Genomic DNA, 16,685 nt, shown 5'->3' on the forward strand with positions numbered 1-16,685 from the left:
TCCAGGTCTTTGGACCGATTGACTCGAAATTTCTCCCAGACGTGGTCCTATACTGGCTGAACGAGACACAGCAGTCCGCATTGGATTCGGGTGAAATTTGTATTTTTGGCGAATATTTTAAAGAAAAAATGGCCTTTTTCATGAAAACGTCGGCCGATTTTTTCAATAGCTTCCAGGTCTTTGGACCGATTGACTCGAAATTTCTCCCAGACGTGGTCCTATACTGGCTGAACGAGACACAGCAGTCCGCATTGGATTCGGGTGAAATTTGTATTTTTGGCGAATATTTTAGTGAGAGGGACAATGTTTCATGAGGCTGGCTTAAGGCTGAGGCTAGGGTTAGGGTTAGGGTTAGGGTTATGGGGCTAGGGTTAGGGTTACGGTCGTCTTTTGACCGATTGACTCGAAATTGCACACGCATGTCCCCCTCACTGGTGGAATGAGGCTCGCCGGTTTTGGTTGGATTCTGGTGGAATTTGTATTTTTGGCGAATATTTTAAAGAAAAAATGGCCTTTTTCATGAAAACGTCGGCCGATTTTTTCAATAGCTTCCAGGTCTTTGGACCGATTGACTCGAAATTTCTCCCAGACGTGGTCCTATACTGGCTGAACGAGACACAGCAGTCCGCATTGGATTCGGGTGAAATTTGTATTTTTGGCGAATATTTTAAAGAAAAAATGGCCTTTTTCATGAAAACGTCGGCCGATTTTTTCAATAGCTTCCAGGTCTTTGGACCGATTGACTCGAAATTTCTCCCAGACGTGGTCCTATACTGGCTGAACGAGACACAGCAGTCCGCATTGGATTCGGGTGAAATTTGTATTTTTGGCGAATATTTTAGTGAGAGGGACAATGTTTCATGAGGCTGGCTTAAGGCTGAGGCTAGGGTTAGGGTTAGGGTTAGGGTTATGGGGCTAGGGTTAGGGTTACGGTCGTCTTTTGACCGATTGACTCGAAATTGCACACGCATGTCCCCCTCACTGGTGGAATGAGGCTCGCCGGTTTTGGTTGGATTCTGGTGGAATTTGTATTTTTGGCGAATATTTTAAAGCAAAAATGGCCTTTTTCATGAAAACGTCGGCCGATTTTTTCAATAGCTTCCAGGTCTTTGGACCGATTGACTCGAAATTTCTCCCAGACGTGGTCCTATACTGGCTGAACGAGACACAGCAGTCCGCATTGGATTCGGGTGAAATTTGTATTTTTGGCGAATATTTTAAAGAAAAAATGGCCTTTTTCATGAAAACGTCGGCCGATTTTTTCAATAGCTTCCAGGTCTTTGGACCGATTGACTCGAAATTTCTCCCAGATGTGGTCCTATACTGGCTGAACGAGACACAGCAGTCCGTATTGGATTCGGGTGAAATTTGTATTTTTGGCGAATATTTTAAAGAAAAAAATGGCCTTTTTCATGAAAACGTCGGCCGATTTTTTCAATAGCTTCCAGGTCTTTGGACCGATTGACTCGAAATTTCTCCCAGACGTGGTCCTATACTGGCTGAACGAGACACAGCAGTCCGCATTGGATTCGGGTGAAATTTGTATTTTTGGCGAATATTTTAGTGAGAGGGACAATGTTTCATGAGGCTGGCTTAAGGCTGAGGCTAGGGTTAGGGTTAGGGTTAGGGCTATGGGGCTAGGGTTAGGGTTATGGGGCTAGGGTTAGGGTTACGGTCGTCTTTTGACCGATTGACTCGAAATTGCACAATCATGTCCTCCTCACTGATGGAATGAGGCTCGCCGGTTTTGGTTGGATTCTGGTGGAATTTGTATTTTTGGTGAATATTTTAAAGAAAAAAATGGCCTTTTTCATGAAAACGTCGGCCGATTTTTTCAATAGCTTCCAGGTCTTTGGACCGATTGACTCGAAATTTCTCCCAGACGTGGTCCTATACTGGCTGAACGAGACACAGCAGTCCGCATTGGATTCGGGTGAAATTTGTATTTTTGGCGAATATTTTAGTGAGAGGGACAATGTTTCATGAGGCTGGCTTTAGGCTGAGGCTAGGGTTAGGGTTAGGGTTAGGGTTATGGGGCTAGGGTTAGGGTTACGGTCGTCTTTTGACCGATTGACTCGAAATTGCACACGCATGTCCTCCTCACTGGTGGAATGAGGCTCGCCGGTTTTGGTTGGATTCTGGTGGAATTTGTATTTTTGGCGAATATTTTAAAGAAAAAATGGCCTTTTTCATGAAAACGTCGGCCGATTTTTTCAATAGCTTCCAGGTCTTTGGACCGATTGACTCGAAATTTCTCCCAGACGTGGTCCTATACTGGCTGAACGAGACACAGCAGTCCGCATTGGATTCGGGTGAAATTTGTATTTTTGGCGAATATTTTAAAGAAAAAATGGCCTTTTTCATGAAAACGTCGGCCGATTTTTTCAATAGCTTCCAGGTCTTTGGACCGATTGACTCGAAATTTCTCCCAGACGTGGTCCTATACTGGCTGAACGAGACACAGCAGTCCGTATTGGATTCGGGTGAAATTTGTATTTTTGGCGAATATTTTAGTGAGAGGGACAATGTTTCATGAGGCTGGCTTAAGGCTGAGGCTAGGGTTAGGGTTAGGGTTATGGGGCTAGGGTTAGGGTTACGGTCGTCTTTTGACCGATTGACTCGAAATTGCACACGCATGTCCTCCTCACTGGTGGAATGAGGCTCGCCGGTTTTGGTTGGATTCTGGTGGAATTTGTATTTTTGGCGAATATTTTAAAGAAAAAATGGCCTTTTTCATGAAAACGTCGGCCGATTTTTTCAATAGCTTCCAGGTCTTTGGACCGATTGACTCGAAATTTCTCCCAGACGTGGTCCTATACTGGCTGAACGAGACACAGCAGTCCGTATTGGATTCGGGTGAAATTTGTATTTTTGGCGAATATTTTAAAGAAAAAAATGGCCTTTTTCATGAAAACGTCGGCCGATTTTTTCAATAGCTTCCAGGTCTTTGGACCGATTGACTCGAAATTTCTCCCAGACGTGGTCCTATACTGGCTGAACGAGACACAGCAGTCCGCATTGGATTCGGGTGAAATTTGTATTTTTGGCGAATATTTTAGTGAGAGGGACAATGTTTCATGAGGCTGGCTTAAGGCTGAGGCTAGGGTTAGGGTTAGGGTTATGGGGCTAGGGTTAGGGTTACGGTCGTCTTTTGACCGATTGACTCGAAATTGCACACGCATGTCCTCCTCACTGGTGGAATGAGGCTCGCCGGTTTTGGTTGGATTCTGGTGGAATTTGTATTTTTGGCGAATATTTTAAAGAAAAAATGGCCTTTTTCATGAAAACGTCGGCCGATTTTTTCAATAGCTTCCAGGTCTTTGGACCGATTGACTCGAAATTTCTCCCAGACGTGGTCCTATACTGGCTGAACGAGACACAGCAGTCCGTATTGGATTCGGGTGAAATTTGTATTTTTGGCGAATATTTTAAAGAAAAAAATGGCCTTTTTCATGAAAACGTCGGCCGATTTTTTCAATAGCTTCCAGGTCTTTGGACCGATTGACTCGAAATTTCTCCCAGACGTGGTCCTATACTGGCTGAACGAGACACAGCAGTCCGCATTGGATTCGGGTGAAATTTGTATTTTTGGCGAATATTTTAGTGAGAGGGACAATGTTTCATGAGGCTGGCTTTAGGCTGAGGCTAGGGTTAGGGTTAGGGTTAGGGTTATGGGGCTAGGGTTAGGGTTACGGTCGTCTTTTGACCGATTGACTCGAAATTGCACACGCATGTCCTCCTCACTGGTGGAATGAGGCTCGCCGGTTTTGGTTGGATTCTGGTGGAATTTGTATTTTTGGCGAATATTTTAAAGAAAAAATGGCCTTTTTCATGAAAACGTCGGCCGATTTTTTCAATAGCTTCCAGGTCTTTGGACCGATTGACTCGAAATTTCTCCCAGACGTGGTCCTATACTGGCTGAACGAGACACAGCAGTCCGCATTGGATTCGGGTGAAATTTGTATTTTTGGCGAATATTTTAGTGAGAGGGACAATGTTTCATGAGGCTGGCTTTAGGCTGAGGCTAGGGTTAGGGTTAGGGTTAGGGTTATGGGGCTAGGGTTAGGGTTACGGTCGTCTTTTGACCGATTGACTCGAAATTGCACACGCATGTCCTCCTCACTGGTGGAATGAGGCTCGCCGGTTTTGGTTGGATTCTGGTGGAATTTGTATTTTTGGCGAATATTTTAAAGAAAAAATGGCCTTTTTCATGAAAACGTCGGCCGATTTTTTCAATAGCTTCCAGGTCTTTGGACCGATTGACTCGAAATTTCTCCCAGACGTGGTCCTATACTGGCTGAACGAGACACAGCAGTCCGCATTGGATTCGGGTGAAATTTGTATTTTTGGCGAATATTTTAAAGAAAAAATGGCCTTTTTCATGAAAACGTCGGCCGATTTTTTCAATAGCTTCCAGGTCTTTGGACCGATTGACTCGAAATTTCTCCCAGACGTGGTCCTATACTGGCTGAACGAGACACAGCAGTCCGTATTGGATTCGGGTGAAATTTGTATTTTTGGCGAATATTTTAGTGAGAGGGACAATGTTTCATGAGGCTGGCTTAAGGCTGAGGCTAGGGTTAGGGTTAGGGTTAGGGTTATGGGGCTAGGGTTAGGGTTACGGTCGTCTTTTGACCGATTGACTCGAAATTGCACACGCATGTCCTCCTCACTGGTGGAATGAGGCTCGCCGGTTTTGGTTGGATTCTGGTGGAATTTGTATTTTTGGCGAATATTTTAAAGAAAAAATGGCCTTTTTCATGAAAACGTCGGCCGATTTTTTCAATAGCTTCCAGGTCTTTGGACCGATTGACTCGAAATTTCTCCCAGACGTGGTCCTATACTGGCTGAACGAGACACAGCAGTCCGTATTGGATTCGGGTGAAATTTGTATTTTTGGCGAATATTTTAAAGAAAAAAATGGCCTTTTTCATGAAAACGTCGGCCGATTTTTTCAATAGCTTCCAGGTCTTTGGACCGATTGACTCGAAATTTCTCCCAGACGTGGTCCTATACTGGCTGAACGAGACACAGCAGTCCGCATTGGATTCGGGTGAAATTTGTATTTTTGGCGAATATTTTAGTGAGAGGGACAATGTTTCATGAGGCTGGCTTAAGGCTGAGGCTAGGGTTAGGGTTAGGGTTATGGGGCTAGGGTTAGGGTTACGGTCGTCTTTTGACCGATTGACTCGAAATTGCACACGCATGTCCTCCTCACTGGTGGAATGAGGCTCGCCGGTTTTGGTTGGATTCTGGTGGAATTTGTATTTTTGGCGAATATTTTAAAGAAAAAATGGCCTTTTTCATGAAAACGTCGGCCGATTTTTTCAATAGCTTCCAGGTCTTTGGACCGATTGACTCGAAATTTCTCCCAGACGTGGTCCTATACTGGCTGAACGAGACACAGCAGTCCGCATTGGATTCGGGTGAAATTTGTATTTTTGGCGAATATTTTAAAGAAAAAATGGCCTTTTTCATGAAAACGTCGGCCGATTTTTTCAATAGCTTCCAGGTCTTTGGACCGATTGACTCGAAATTTCTCCCAGACGTGGTCCTATACTGGCTGAACGAGACACAGCAGTCCGTATTGGATTCGGGTGAAATTTGTATTTTTGGCGAATATTTTAAAGAAAAAAATGGCCTTTTTCATGAAAACGTCGGCCGATTTTTTCAATAGCTTCCAGGTCTTTGGACCGATTGACTCGAAATTTCTCCCAGACGTGGTCCTATACTGGCTGAACGAGACACAGCAGTCCGCATTGGATTCGGGTGAAATTTGTATTTTTGGCGAATATTTTAGTGAGAGGGACAATGTTTCATGAGGCTGGCTTTAGGCTGAGGCTAGGGTTAGGGTTAGGGTTAGGGTTATGGGGCTAGGGTTAGGGTTACGGTCGTCTTTTGACCGATTGACTCGAAATTGCACACGCATGTCCTCCTCACTGGTGGAATGAGGCTCGCCGGTTTTGGTTGGATTCTGGTGGAATTTGTATTTTTGGCGAATATTTTAAAGAAAAAATGGCCTTTTTCATGAAAACGTCGGCCGATTTTTTCAATAGCTTCCAGGTCTTTGGACCGATTGACTCGAAATTTCTCCCAGACGTGGTCCTATACTGGCTGAACGAGACACAGCAGTCCGCATTGGATTCGGGTGAAATTTGTATTTTTGGCGAATATTTTAGTGAGAGGGACAATGTTTCATGAGGCTGGCTTAAGGCTGAGGCTAGGGTTAGGGTTAGGGTTAGGGTTATGGGGCTAGGGTTAGGGTTACGGTCGTCTTTTGACCGATTGACTCGAAATTGCACACGCATGTCCTCCTCACTGGTGGAATGAGGCTCGCCGGTTTTGGTTGGATTCTGGTGGAATTTGTATTTTTGGCGAATATTTTAAAGAAAAAATGGCCTTTTTCATGAAAACGTCGGCCGATTTTTTCAATAGCTTCCAGGTCTTTGGACCGATTGACTCGAAATTTCTCCCAGACGTGGTCCTATACTGGCTGAACGAGACACAGCAGTCCGCATTGGATTCGGGTGAAATTTGTATTTTTGGCGAATATTTTAAAGAAAAAATGGCCTTTTTCATGAAAACGTCGGCCGATTTTTTCAATAGCTTCCAGGTCTTTGGACCGATTGACTCGAAATTTCTCCCAGACGTGGTCCTATACTGGCTGAACGAGACACAGCAGTCCGCATTGGATTTGGGTGAAATTTGTATTTTTGGCGAATATTTTAGTGAGAGGGACAATGTTTCATGAGGCTGGCTTTAGGCTGAGGCTAGGGTTAGGGTTAGGGTTAGGGTTATGGGGCTAGGGTTAGGGTTACGGTCGTCTTTTGACCGATTGACTCGAAATTGCACACGCATGTCCTCCTCACTGGTGGAATGAGGCTCGCCGGTTTTGGTTGGATTCTGGTGGAATTTGTATTTTTGGCGAATATTTTAAAGAAAAAATGGCCTTTTTCATGAAAACGTCGGCCGATTTTTTCAATAGCTTCCAGGTCTTTGGACCGATTGACTCGAAATTTCTCCCAGACGTGGTCCTATACTGGCTGAACGAGACACAGCAGTCCGCATTGGATTCGGGTGAAATTTGTATTTTTGGCGAATATTTTAAAGAAAAAATGGCCTTTTTCATGAAAACGTCGGCCGATTTTTTCAATAGCTTCCAGGTCTTTGGACCGATTGACTCGAAATTTCTCCCAGACGTGGTCCTATACTGGCTGAACGAGACACAGCAGTCCGCATTGGATTCGGGTGAAATTTGTATTTTTGGCGAATATTTTAGTGAGAGGGACAATGTTTCATGAGGCTGGCTTAAGGCTGAGGCTAGGGTTAGGGTTAGGGTTAGGGTTATGGGGCTAGGGTTAGGGTTACGGTCGTCTTTTGACCGATTGACTCGAAATTGCACACGCATGTCCTCCTCACTGGTGGAATGAGGCTCGCCGGTTTTGGTTGGATTCTGGTGGAATTTGTATTTTTGGCGAATATTTTAAAGAAAAAATGGCCTTTTTCATGAAAACGTCGGCCGATTTTTTCAATAGCTTCCAGGTCTTTGGACCGATTGACTCGAAATTTCTCCCAGACGTGGTCCTATACTGGCTGAACGAGACACAGCAGTCCGCATTGGATTCGGGTGAAATTTGTATTTTTGGCGAATATTTTAAAGAAAAAATGGCCTTTTTCATGAAAACGTCGGCCGATTTTTTCAATAGCTTCCAGGTCTTTGGACCGATTGACTCGAAATTTCTCCCAGACGTGGTCCTATACTGGCTGAACGAGACACAGCAGTCCGTATTGGATTCGGGTGAAATTTGTATTTTTGGCGAATATTTTAGTGAGAGGGACAATGTTTCATGAGGCTGGCTTAAGGCTGAGGCTAGGGTTAGGGTTAGGGTTAGGGTTATGGGGCTAGGGTTAGGGTTACGGTCGTCTTTTGACCGATTGACTCGAAATTGCACACGCATGTCCTCCTCACTGGTGGAATGAGGCTCGCCGGTTTTGGTTGGATTCTGGTGGAATTTGTATTTTTGGCGAATATTTTAAAGAAAAAATGGCCTTTTTCATGAAAACGTCGGCCGATTTTTTCAATAGCTTCCAGGTCTTTGGACCGATTGACTCGAAATTTCTCCCAGACGTGGTCCTATACTGGCTGAACGAGACACAGCAGTCCGCATTGGATTCGGGTGAAATTTGTATTTTTGGCGAATATTTTAAAGAAAAAATGGCCTTTTTCATGAAAACGTCGGCCGATTTTTTCAATAGCTTCCAGGTCTTTGGACCGATTGACTCGAAATTTCTCCCAGACGTGGTCCTATACTGGCTGAACGAGACACAGCAGTCCGTATTGGATTCGGGTGAAATTTGTATTTTTGGCGAATATTTTAAAGAAAAAAATGGCCTTTTTCATGAAAACGTCGGCCGATTTTTTCAATAGCTTCCAGGTCTTTGGACCGATTGACTCGAAATTTCTCCCAGACGTGGTCCTATACTGGCTGAACGAGACACAGCAGTCCGCATTGGATTCGGGTGAAATTTGTATTTTTGGCGAATATTTTAGTGAGAGGGACAATGTTTCATGAGGCTGGCTTAAGGCTGAGGCTAGGGTTAGGGTTAGGGTTAGGGCTATGGGGCTAGGGTTAGGGCTATGGGGCTAGGGTTAGGGTTACGGTCGTCTTTTGACCGATTGACTCGAAATTGCACAATCATGTCCTCCTCACTGGTGGAATGAGGCTCGCCGGTTTTGGTTGGATTCTGGTGGAATTTGTATTTTTGGCGAATATTTTAAAGAAAAAATTGGCCTTTTTCATGAAAACGTCGGCCGATTTTTTCAATAGCTTCCAGGTCTTTGGACCGATTGACTCAAAATTTATCCCAGACGTGGTCCTATACTGGCTGAACGAGACACAGCAGTCCGCATTGGATTCGGGTGAAATTTGTATTTTTGGCGAATATTTTAGTGAGAGGGACAATGTTTCATGAGGCTGGCTTAAGGCTGAGGCTAGGGTTAGGGTTAGGGTTAGGGTTATGGGGCTAGGGTTAGGGTTACGGTCGTCTTTTGACCGATTGACTCGAAATTGCACACGCATGTCCTCCTCACTGGTGGAATGAGGCTCGCCGGTTTTGGTTGGATTCTGGTGGAATTTGTATTTTTGGCGAATATTTTAAAGAAAAAAATGGCCTTTTTCATGAAAACGTCGGCCGATTTTTTCAATAGCTTCCAGGTCTTTGGACCGATTGACTCGAAATTTCTCCCAGACGTGGTCCTATACTGGCTGAACGAGACACAGCAGTCCGCATTGGATTCGGGTGAAATTTGTATTTTTGGCGAATATTTTAGTGAGAGGGACAATGTTTCATGAGGCTGGCTTAAGGCTGAGGCTAGGGTTAGGGTTAGGGTTAGGGTTATGGGGCTAGGGTTAGGGTTACGGTCGTCTTTTGACCGATTGACTCGAAATTGCACACGCATGTCCTCCTCACTGGTGGAATGAGGCTCGCCGGTTTTGGTTGGATTCTGGTGGAATTTGTATTTTTGGCGAATATTTTAAAGAAAAAATGGCCTTTTTCATGAAAACGTCGGCCGATTTTTTCAATAGCTTCCAGGTCTTTGGACCGATTGACTCGAAATTTCTCCCAGACGTGGTCCTATACTGGCTGAACGAGACACAGCAGTCCGCATTGGATTCGGGTGAAATTTGTATTTTTGGCGAATATTTTAAAGAAAAAATGGCCTTTTTCATGAAAACGTCGGCCGATTTTTTCAATAGCTTCCAGGTCTTTGGACCGATTGACTCGAAATTTCTCCCAGACGTGGTCCTATACTGGCTGAACGAGACACAGCAGTCCGCATTGGATTCGGGTGAAATTTGTATTTTTGGCGAATATTTTAGTGAGAGGGACAATGTTTCATGAGGCTGGCTTAAGGCTGAGGCTAGGGTTAGGGTTAGGGTTAGGGTTATGGGGCTAGGGTTAGGGTTACGGTCGTCTTTTGACCGATTGACTCGAAATTGCACACGCATGTCCTCCTCACTGGTGGAATGAGGCTCGCCGGTTTTGGTTGGATTCTGGTGGAATTTGTATTTTTGGCGAATATTTTAAAGAAAAAATGGCCTTTTTCATGAAAACGTCGGCCGATTTTTTCAATAGCTTCCAGGTCTTTGGACCGATTGACTCGAAATTTCTCCCAGACGTGGTCCTATACTGGCTGAACGAGACACAGCAGTCCGCATTGGATTCGGGTGAAATTTGTATTTTTGGCGAATATTTTAAAGAAAAAATGGCCTTTTTCATGAAAACGTCGGCCGATTTTTTCAATAGCTTCCAGGTCTTTGGACCGATTGACTCGAAATTTCTCCCAGACGTGGTCCCATACTGGCTGAACGAGACACAGCAGTCCGTATTGGATTCGGGTGAAATTTGTATTTTTGGCGAATATTTTAGTGAGAGGGACAATGTTTCATGAGGCTGGCTTAAGGCTGAGGCTAGGGTTAGGGTTAGGGTTAGGGTTATGGGGCTAGGGTTAGGGTTACGGTCGTCTTTTGACCGATTGACTCGAAATTGCACACGCATGTCCTCCTCACTGGTGGAATGAGGCTCGCCGGTTTTGGTTGGATTCTGGTGGAATTTGTATTTTTGGCGAATATTTTAAAGAAAAAATGGCCTTTTTCATGAAAACGTCGGCCGATTTTTTCAATAGCTTCCAGGTCTTTGGACCGATTGACTCGAAATTTCTCCCAGACGTGGTCCTATACTGGCTGAACGAGACACAGCAGTCCGCATTGGATTCGGGTGAAATTTGTATTTTTGGCGAATATTTTAAAGAAAAAATGGCCTTTTTCATGAAAACGTCGGCCGATTTTTTCAATAGCTTCCAGGTCTTTGGACCGATTGACTCGAAATTTCTCCCAGACGTGGTCCTATACTGGCTGAACGAGACACAGCAGTCCGTATTGGATTCGGGTGAAATTTGTATTTTTGGCGAATATTTTAAAGAAAAAAATGGCCTTTTTCATGAAAACGTCGGCCGATTTTTTCAATAGCTTCCAGGTCTTTGGACCGATTGACTCGAAATTTCTCCCAGACGTGGTCCTATACTGGCTGAACGAGACACAGCAGTCCGCATTGGATTCGGGTGAAATTTGTATTTTTGGCGAATATTTTAGTGAGAGGGACAATGTTTCATGAGGCTGGCTTAAGGCTGAGGCTAGGGTTAGGGTTAGGGTTAGGGCTATGGGGCTAGGGTTAGGGCTATGGGGCTAGGGTTAGGGTTACGGTCGTCTTTTGACCGATTGACTCGAAATTGCACAATCATGTCCTCCTCACTGGTGGAATGAGGCTCGCCGGTTTTGGTTGGATTCTGGTGGAATTTGTATTTTTGGTGAATATTTTAAAGAAAAAAATGGCCTTTTTCATGAAAACGTCGGCCGATTTTTTCAATAGCTTCCAGGTCTTTGGACCGATTGACTCAAAATTTATCCCAGACGTGGTCCTATACTGGCTGAACGAGACACAGCAGTCCGCATTGGATTCGGGTGAAATTTGTATTTTTGGCGAATATTTTAGTGAGAGGGACAATGTTTCATGAGGCTGGCTTAAGGCTGAGGCTAGGGTTAGGGTTAGGGTTAGGGTTATGGGGCTAGGGTTAGGGTTACGGTCGTCTTTTGACCGATTGACTCGAAATTGCACACGCATGTCCTCCTCACTGGTGGAATGAGGCTCGCCGGTTTTGGTTGGATTCTGGTGGAATTTGTATTTTTGGCGAATATTTTAAAGAAAAAATGGCCTTTTTCATGAAAACGTCGGCCGATTTTTTCAATAGCTTCCAGGTCTTTGGACCGATTGACTCGAAATTTCTCCCAGACGTGGTCCTATACTGGCTGAACGAGACACAGCAGTCCGCATTGGATTCGGGTGAAATTTGTATTTTTGGCGAATATTTTAGTGAGAGGGACAATGTTTCATGAGGCTGGCTTAAGGCTGAGGCTAGGGTTAGGGTTAGGGTTAGGGTTATGGGGCTAGGGTTAGGGTTACGGTCGTCTTTTGACCGATTGACTCGAAATTGCACACGCATGTCCTCCTCACTGGTGGAATGAGGCTCGCCGGTTTTGGTTGGATTCTGGTGGAATTTGTATTTTTGGCGAATATTTTAAAGAAAAAAATGGCCTTTTTCATGAAAACGTCGGCCGATTTTTTCAATAGCTTCCAGGTCTTTGGACCGATTGACTCGAAATTTCTCCCAGACGTGGTCCTATACTGGCTGAACGAGACACAGCAGTCCGCATTGGATTCGGGTGAAATTTGTATTTTTGGCGAATATTTTAGTGAGAGGGACAATGTTTCATGAGGCTGGCTTAAGGCTGAGGCTAGGGTTAGGGTTAGGGTTAGGGTTATGGGGCTAGGGTTAGGGTTACGGTCGTCTTTTGACCGATTGACTCGAAATTGCACACGCATGTCCTCCTCACTGGTGGAATGAGGCTCGCCGGTTTTGGTTGGATTCTGGTGGAATTTGTATTTTTGGCGAATATTTTAAAGAAAAAATGGCCTTTTTCATGAAAACGTCGGCCGATTTTTTCAATAGCTTCCAGGTCTTTGGACCGATTGACTCGAAATTTCTCCCAGACGTGGTCCTATACTGGCTGAACGAGACACAGCAGTCCGCATTGGATTCGGGTGAAATTTGTATTTTTGGCGAATATTTTAGTGAGAGGGACAATGTTTCATGAGGCTGGCTTAAGGCTGAGGCTAGGGTTAGGGTTAGGGTTAGGGTTATGGGGCTAGGGTTAGGGTTACGGTCGTCTTTTGACCGATTGACTCGAAATTGCACACGCATGTCCTCCTCACTGGTGGAATGAGGCTCGCCGGTTTTGGTTGGATTCTGGTGGAATTTGTATTTTTGGCGAATATTTTAAAGAAAAAAATGGCCTTTTTCATGAAAACGTCGGCCGATTTTTTCAATAGCTTCCAGGTCTTTGGACCGATTGACTCGAAATTTCTCCCAGACGTGGTCCTATACTGGCTGAACGAGACACAGCAGTCCGCATTGGATTCGGGTGAAATTCGTATTTTTGGCGAATATTTTAGTGAGAGGGACAATGTTTCATGAGGCTGGCTTAAGGCTGAGGCTAGGGTTAGGGTTAGGGTTAGGGTTATGGGGCTAGGGTTAGGGTTACGGTCGTCTTTTGACCGATTGACTCGAAATTGCACACGCATGTCCTCCTCACTGGTGGAATGAGGCTCGCCGGTTTTGGTTGGATTCTGGTGGAATTTGTATTTTTGGCGAATATTTTAAAGAAAAAATGGCCTTTTTCATGAAAACGTCGGCCGATTTTTTCAATAGCTTCCAGGTCTTTGGACCGATTGACTCGAAATTTCTCCCAGACGTGGTCCTATACTGGCTGAACGAGACACAGCAGTCCGCATTGGATTCGGGTGAAATTTGTATTTTTGGCGAATATTTTAAAGAAAAAATGGCCTTTTTCATGAAAACGTCGGCCGATTTTTTCAATAGCTTCCAGGTCTTTGGACCGATTGACTCGAAATTTCTCCCAGACGTGGTCCTATACTGGCTGAACGAGACACAGCAGTCCGCATTGGATTCGGGTGAAATTTGTATTTTTGGCGAATATTTTAGTGAGAGGGACAATGTTTCATGAGGCTGGCTTAAGGCTGAGGCTAGGGTTAGGGTTAGGGTTAGGGCTATGGGGCTAGGGTTAGGGCTATGGGGCTAGGGTTAGGGTTACGGTCGTCTTTTGACCGATTGACTCGAAATTGCACAATCATGTCCTCCTCACTGGTGGAATGAGGCTCGCCGGTTTTGGTTGGATTCTGGTGGAATTTGTATTTTTGGTGAATATTTTAAAGAAAAAAATGGCCTTTTTCACGAAAACGTCGGCCGATTTTTTCAATAGCTTCCAGGTCTTTGGACCGATTGACTCAAAATTTATCCCAGACGTGGTCCTATACTGGCTGAACGAGACACAGCAGTCCGCATTGGATTCGGGTGAAATTTGTATTTTTGGCGAATATTTTAGTGAGAGGGACAATGTTTCATGAGGCTGGCTTAAGGCTGAGGCTAGGGTTAGGGTTAGGGTTAGGGTTATGGGGCTAGGGTTAGGGTTACGGTCGTCTTTTGACCGATTGACTCGAAATTGCACACGCATGTCCTCCTCACTGGTGGAATGAGGCTCGCCGGTTTTGGTTGGATTCTGGTGGAATTTGTATTTTTGGCGAATATTTTAAAGAAAAAAATGGCCTTTTTCATGAAAACGTCGGCCGATTTTTTCAATAGCTTCCAGGTCTTTGGACCGATTGACTCGAAATTTCTCCCAGACGTGGTCCTATACTGGCTGAACGAGACACAGCAGTCCGCATTGGATTCGGGTGAAATTTGTATTTTTGGCGAATATTTTAGTGAGAGGGACAATGTTTCATGAGGCTGGCTTAAGGCTGAGGCTAGGGTTAGGGTTAGGGTTAGGGTTATGGGGCTAGGGTTAGGGTTACGGTCGTCTTTTGACCGATTGACTCGAAATTGCACACGCATGTCCTCCTCACTGGTGGAATGAGGCTCGCCGGTTTTGGTTGGATTCGGGTGAAATTTGTATTTTTGGCGAATATTTTAAAGAAAAAATGGCCTTTTTCATGAAAACGTCGGCCGATTTTTTCAATAGCTTCCAGGTCTTTGGACCGATTGACTCGAAATTTCTCCCAGACGTGGTCCTATACTGGCTGAACGAGACACAGCAGTCCGCATTGGATTCGGGTGAAATTTGTATTTTTGGCGAATATTTTAAAGAAAAAATGGCCTTTTTCATGAAAACGTCGGCCGATTTTTTCAATAGCTTCCAGGTCTTTGGACCGATTGACTCGAAATTTCTCCCAGACGTGGTCCTATACTGGCTGAACGAGACACAGCAGTCCGCATTGGATTCGGGTGAAATTTGTATTTTTGGCGAATATTTTAGTGAGAGGGACAATGTTTCATGAGGCTGGCTTAAGGCTGAGGCTAGGGTTAGGGTTAGGGTTAGGGTTATGGGGCTAGGGTTAGGGTTACGGTCGTCTTTTGACCGATTGACTCGAAATTGCACACGCATGTCCCCCTCACTGGTGGAATGAGGCTCGCCGGTTTTGGTTGGATTCTGGTGGAATTTGTATTTTTGGCGAATATTTTAAAGAAAAAATGGCCTTTTTCATGAAAACGTCGGCCGATTTTTTCAATAGCTTCCAGGTCTTTGGACCGATTGACTCGAAATTTCTCCCAGACGTGGTCCTATACTGGCTGAACGAGACACAGCAGTCCGCATTGGATTCGGGTGAAATTTGTATTTTTGGCGAATATTTTAAAGAAAAAATGGCCTTTTTCATGAAAACGTCGGCCGATTTTTTCAATAGCTTCCAGGTCTTTGGACCGATTGACTCGAAATTTCTCCCAGATGTGGTCCTATACTGGCTGAACGAGACACAGCAGTCCGTATTGGATTCGGGTGAAATTTGTATTTTTGGCGAATATTTTAAAGAAAAAAATGGCCTTTTTCATGAAAACGTCGGCCGATTTTTTCAATAGCTTCCAGGTCTTTGGACCGATTGACTCGAAATTTCTCCCAGACGTGGTCCTATACTGGCTGAACGAGACACAGCAGTCCGCATTGGATTCGGGTGAAATTTGTATTTTTGGCGAATATTTTAGTGAGAGGGACAATGTTTCATGAGGCTGGCTTAAGGCTGAGGCTAGGGTTAGGGTTAGGGTTAGGGCTATGGGGCTAGGGTTAGGGTTATGGGGCTAGGGTTAGGGTTACGGTCGTCTTTTGACCGATTGACTCGAAATTGCACAATCATGTCCTCCTCACTGATGGAATGAGGCTCGCCGGTTTTGGTTGGATTCTGGTGGAATTTGTATTTTTGGTGAATATTTTAAAGAAAAAAATGGCCTTTTTCATGAAAACGTCGGCCGATTTTTTCAATAGCTTCCAGGTCTTTGGACCGATTGACTCGAAATTTCTCCCAGACGTGGTCCTATACTGGCTGAACGAGACACAGCAGTCCGCATTGGATTCGGGTGAAATTTGTATTTTTGGCGAATATTTTAGTGAGAGGGACAATGTTTCATGAGGCTGGCTTTAGGCTGAGGCTAGGGTTAGGGTTAGGGTTAGGGTTATGGGGCTAGGGTTAGGGTTACGGTCGTCTTTTGACCGATTGACTCGAAATTGCACACGCATGTCCTCCTCACTGGTGGAATGAGGCTCGCCGGTTTTGGTTGGATTCTGGTGGAATTTGTATTTTTGGCGAATATTTTAAAGAAAAAATGGCCTTTTTCATGAAAACGTCGGCCGATTTTTTCAATAGCTTCCAGGTCTTTGGACCGATTGACTCGAAATTTCTCCCAGACGTGGTCCTATACTGGCTGAACGAGACACAGCAGTCCGCATTGGATTCGGGTGAAATTTGTATTTTTGGCGAATATTTTAAAGAAAAAATGGCCTTTTTCATGAAAACGTCGGCCGATTTTTTCAATAGCTTCCAGGTCTTTGGACCGATTGACTCGAAATTTCTCCCAGACGTGGTCCTATACTGGCTGAACGAGACACAGCAGTCCGTATTGGATTCGGGTGAAATTTGTATTTTTGGCGAATATTTTAGTGAGAGGGACAATGTTTCATGAGGCTGGCTTAAGGCTGAGGCTAGGGTTAGGGTTAGGGTTA

This window comes from Pagrus pagrus (genome assembly GCF_965226575.1).
Source record: "Pagrus pagrus genome assembly, chromosome: 13".
Classification (NCBI taxonomy): domain Eukaryota; kingdom Metazoa; phylum Chordata; class Actinopteri; order Spariformes; family Sparidae; genus Pagrus; species Pagrus pagrus.